This window comes from Camellia sinensis, chromosome 2, assembly GCF_055761805.1.
Source record: "Camellia sinensis isolate YWXY chromosome 2, ASM5576180v1, whole genome shotgun sequence".
Lineage (NCBI taxonomy): Eukaryota > Viridiplantae > Streptophyta > Magnoliopsida > Ericales > Theaceae > Camellia > Camellia sinensis.
In genome coordinates, this window is record NC_138962.1 from 25,055,688 (window position 1) to 25,061,761 (window position 6,074).

Sequence of the window (6,074 nt, forward strand, 5' to 3'; positions counted from 1 at the left end):
GCCTTCTAGATCCCCTAGTTAGGCACCTAGTGATCCACTTGCAGATCCAGTTATTCAGGGTACTCACATATCAGAAAACCAAATACCTCACGGAGTATATGAAACCAGAAGGCCTTATAGCCCAACAGCTAGTGATATAAATTTTGAAGTTTAATGGATTTTTCTCTAGGAAATGAGCTTAAAAAACAACTAAACCAGGATTTTATGTAATCTAAATATCAGGAATTTAGCATATGGTATTTTAACAACCATACTTCCCGACAATTAGAAACACTAAAACAACAGTATTATTTTCATTTGAATCAAAATCAGATACTTAGGCCTTTTTCAAAATGATATTTTGAGTTTGCCACTGTTATGGAATTACTATTAGGACACCAACTTAATGTTTTAGATGATCTACAGAAAACATGGTTGACAACGGATGGACAAAGTATTAAATCCATACCTCCGCCCCTACAATCATTAGAATTATCACCAAGCGTAGATTCCTGCTCCAGTAACCCTTTAGTCATAACAACCTTTGTCAAACCACCTGACACCACAACTGAAAAACAAGAATTTTCTCAAATTAAAGATCTCATCCCAATAACTAAACAAAATAATTATACGAATCTTCATTTTCAAACCGTAGGCAAACAGTTGACCAGAATTGAAGAATCAGTAGGAGAATTAGTACAAAACGAAAAGATACGCTCTACACCAACTCTCCCTATGCAACCAGTAAAAGTCAAACCCCCTTTAGAGGTGACTAATTTTAAACTTAGATCTAATACACAGGATAATGAATTCATGTATGCTCTTATCCAGAAAATGAAAAGCATTAATATAGGTTAATGTTTTAGATGATCTACAGAAAACATGGCTGACAACGGATGGACAAAGTATTAAATCCATACCTCCGCCCCTACAATCATTAGAATTATCACCAAGCGTAGATTTCTGCTCCAGTAACCCTTTAGTCATAACAGCCTTTGTCAAACCACCTGACACCACAACTGAAAAACAAGAATTTTCTCAAATTAAAGATCTCATCCCAATAATTAAACAAAATAATTATACGAATCTTCGTTTTCAAACCGTAGTCAAACAGTTGACTAGAATTGAAGATCAGTAGGAGAATTAGTACAAAACGAAAAGATACGCTCTACACCAACTCTCCCTATGCAACCAGTAAAAGTCAAACCCCCCTTAGAGGTGACTAATTTTAAACTTAGATCTAATACACAGGATAATAAATTCATGGATGCTCTTATCCAGAAAATGAAAAGCATTAATATAGGTTAATCATCTAGCTCTTAGATAAATATGCTTTCTGCTCAACAACCAAACAACATTCATAACGAGGAAGAAGAACTTTCTCCCTTACATATTTTAGAAATACAAAATAATTTTCAGGATATTCAATCTATTAATAAAACCTATTTTCCTCAACAGACTTGTAGAATGGCTTTAATTGGACCTAGTAGCTATTATTATCCCAGACCTACACCTCAGGATATTTTATATGAAGAAGATTTTCTCCATACCCAGAAATCTTTCCATAGTAAAACCATTTATGAATGGAATATCAATGGGAAAGCTGAATATCAAAATTTTGAAACTGTACACCAAATGTTAATATATGGTACTGTTTGCAAACAGAATGATAATACTGATCACCAAGTTGCCCGCTTTATTGCTAATGGCTTCACCGGCATTCTTAAGAGATGGTGGGATAATGTTCTCATTACTACTCAACAGAATGAAATACTTAATTCTTTTAAGATTGAAACTGACCCCGTCACCTATACTGTTAAACAACATGAAAATGCTGTTTATACTCTCGTTCAAACTATCTTCAGCCACTTTGTTGGACCCGAAGTAGGTAACAGCAATCGTAGTCGTGAGCTTTTACAGAATCTTAGATGTCCATCTTTAACCCATTTTTGATGGTACAAAGATGTTTTCCTGCTTAAGGTTATGCAACGTAGTGATGCCAATAGTGAACATTGGAAAGCCAAATTCATTGATGATCTTTCCAACCTTTTTGCAGAAAAAATCCGCAAAAAGCTTCGTGATCGCCATAATGGCATGCAAATTCCTTATAACCAGTATGCCTATGGCCAACTTATTGGCATTATTATAGAAGGTCTTTGCCTTTGTAATGACCTTAAACTTCAGTATCTTATGAAAAAATAGAATTTAACAGGTAGAAAAGAATTAGGAGAATTTTGTGATCAATTTACCTATGAAACTAAACTTCAGTACCCTTCTAAATCTAAGAAACAGAGATTATATAAACCACATATAAAATCTTTCAAAAAACCATATTCTACAAAGGGAAAATACAAATCTCATCCGTCTTATCAAAAACCTAAACTGACAATCAAAGGTAAACAGAAAGCTTATCTAAAGAAAGATCGATCCCAAATTACTTGTTACAAGTGCGATGCAACAGGACATTATGTTAATAAGTGTAGAGCTAAATTAAAACAAAAATTAAATGAGATGTCCCTAGATGACAATCTCTAACAACAGATTTTGCAAACCCTATCTAGTGACGATAGTATATCCAGTTTAGAGGATGATGATCTAAGCGAAATTTATTCCCCATCTGAGTCTTCTTCTGCCTCAAATACACCAGAACCATGTTCTTGTTAAACCAGTCACATAAATGCTATAACCGAAGCAAATTATTGGAAAGCTATAGTTGAAATGAATGGTTTTGACTTAGGTTGCCCTAGCCTTAATGTCTTAAATGATAACTAGAAATCTATGCTAGAATTAGCAGATCAGATTAAGGATCCAGAAATGAAATTAAAATTTTTAGAATTATGTTATCACAATCAGAAAATTGAAGAAGTTATTCATTTAGAACACTACCGTATGAAAAACGTTTTGAGTAGGATACACTCCTCTCCGACTCTTAAAAAACAAGTAACAATCCAAGATCTTAAAATGGAAATTAATGTTCTTAAAACAGAAATAAAACATCTCCAAACTGCTAACCAGACTATTTTTCATGACATCAAGCAAATTAACAGTCAACTTAAAGCTAAAGGGCAAACCTCCGAACAAAAAGAAAATCAAGAAAAACCAGAAAATCAGTATTTAAGGCTTCTGAACCAGATTACTTTTCAGAAATAGTATATTAAAATCACTTTTATAATAAAACTTGATTTTATTATCAAAGATACCATTGCCCTAATTGATAGCGGTGCTGATATGAACTATATGCAAGAAGGATTAATTCCTACTAAATATTTCCAGAAGACCACGCAATCACTAACCAATGCTAGTGGTAATTCTATGAAAATCAAATACAAAGTACCAAAAGCTTTCATATGTAATCAAGGCATATGTCTTCCCACTGCTTTTGTTCTTATCAAAAACATGTCTCAAAGTATTATCTTAGGGACTCCATTTTTATGCTTATTAATGCCTATTACTAAAATAGATTCTATAGGCATTCATACAACCATCAATAATCAATCTATTATTTTCGAATTGATAACGAAACCTTATACTAAAGAATTAGATTACATCAAAGATCTAATCAATTTTAAAGAAAAACACATCAATTTTCTTCAAACAGAAATCAATTTTCTTACTATTGAGCAAAAATTACAACAGTCATCTTTATAGAATAAAATTAAAATAATTGAAAAAGAATTCCAAACAGAAATTTGCAATGATATTCCTAATGCTTTTTGGGAGAAAAAGAAACACATAGTTTCTTTTCCTTATGAACCAGACTTTGATGAAAGATTCATTCCAACCGGAGCTCGCCCTAGTCAAATAAAAAAAGAATATTTAGAAATGTACAAAACAGAAATTCAAAGTCTTCTCCAAAAGAAGTTAATCAAAACTAGTCATTCTCCATGGAGTTGTAAAGCATTTTATGTCAAGAAAACTGCAGAAATAGAAAGAGATGTGCCAAGATTAGTTATTAATTATAAACCACTTAATGTGTCTTGAAATGGATAAGATATCCAATTCCGAATAAAAAAGATTTACTTGATAGGTTACAGAATATAGCCATATTCTCCAAATTTGTACTTAAAATCAGGATATTGGCAAGTACAAATAGCTTAACAAGATCGATACAAAACTACTTTTACAGTATTTTTTGGACATTATGAATGGAATGTTATGCCATTTGGACTAAAAAATGTTATATCAGAATTTCAGCATATCATGAATGATATTTTTAATCCGTATACAGAATTTGCTATCTGTTATATTGATGATGTTCTTATTTTTTCCTCATCTATTGATCAGCATATAAAGCATCTTAATATATTTAAGCACATTATTATCAAAAATGGTTTAGTAATATCTGCACCAAAAATGAAACTTTTCCAAACAATAATACGCTTTCTTGGTCATAATATTCATAATGGAACTATTATACCAATTGACAGAAGTATTGAGTTTGTTTCTAAATTTCCTGACGAAATAAAAGATAAAACTCAATTACAAGATTCCTTGGTAGTCTTAACTATGTTCGAGATTACTATCATCAGTTATCACAGGATGTTGCTATTCTTTACACCAGATTACAGAAAAATCCTTCTCCTTGGACAGAAGTTCATACTGCTGCCGTATAAAAAATTAAAGGTAAAGTAAAACAACTTCCCTATCTTGCTTTACCAAATCGAGAATGGTATAAAATTGTAGAAACTGATGCCTCTAATTATGGTTATGGAGGTATTCTGAAACAGGTTAACCCTACCAGTCAAAAAGAAGAATTATTACGATTCACATCAGGTAATTGGACTAAAGTTGTTTTAAATTATCCAACAATTAAAAAAGAATGTTTAGCTATTGTTAAATGTGTTTTAAAATTTCAAAATGATTTGCTAAACCAAAATTTTTTAATTCGTGTGGATTGTTTAGCAGCTAAACAAATATTTAAAAAAGGCGTTCTTAATCTTGCTCACAAATAGATATTTGCCAACTGGCAAAGTGTTTTATCTACATTTGACTTTGATATTGATTATATCAAAGGCGAACAGAATTCTTTACCAGATTTTCTCACTCGTGAATATTTGCAGGGATCATGACCAGTCGAGGTGGCCGTGGCCCAAGTTGTAGGGGTCGGGGCAGGGGAAACCCTTACTAGAATCCGTATATAACAGAATTTCCGGCATTACAAGCCTCTAATAGTAATCAAGGGGAATCCTCTAGCCAATCCGCCAAGGATATTCTTCTTACTCCTGACCAGTACACTTCTAACAGTATTACTGAAGAAACAATTCTTTACATTGAGCTAGCCGATGAAAAATGGATGACAGATCCATAGGAAATTAAACGTCATTATCTTACAACTCAACAATTTCCCCCAAATTTTGACCAATACCGTTATATTTACGAACAGATACTCATCAAGACTGCTGCCATGGAAATCAAGCATACTTTGCATGATCCTTCCAAAATTGCCAGTCCAATCCGATTCACTAAAACTTCCATCCAAAATATAATGCCCATTGCGACGTGGGGCATTCATCCGCATACCACTCGACAACTTGACATTCGCAACAGAGAAACTCGATATAGTTATTGGGATTATATTGATGCATTTACCTATGCATTTTAATCCTAGTCGCAATCATTCTTGTGAGAGTTTCAATATCTCATACTAATTTTTTTGATTTTCTTAATTTTTAATAATTAAGAAAATCTCCATTGGCTAACTTTTATTTGATAATCTCATATTCAGAAAAGAAGGGAAAAAAAATGATTTGTTTTACTTATATAAAGGGAATCTTATACTCCCATCCTATTTAGTGAGGAGTCTTGTGAGAGTTTCAATATCTCATACTAATTTTCTTGAATTTCTTAATTTTAAACAATTAAGAAAATCTTCATTGACTAGCTTTTATTTAATAATTCCACATCAGGAAAAGAAGGAAAAAAATGAGTTATTTTACTCATACAAAGTGAATCTTATACTCTCATTCTATTTAATATTATAGTGTTATGTATGTTTCAATTCAATATAGTTTAAATTTTAAAAAAAAATTAATTAATTAATTATGACCTGGCCGATTAGGCTAAATCATTTTTTATTTGATTGATTTGTTGGTTTA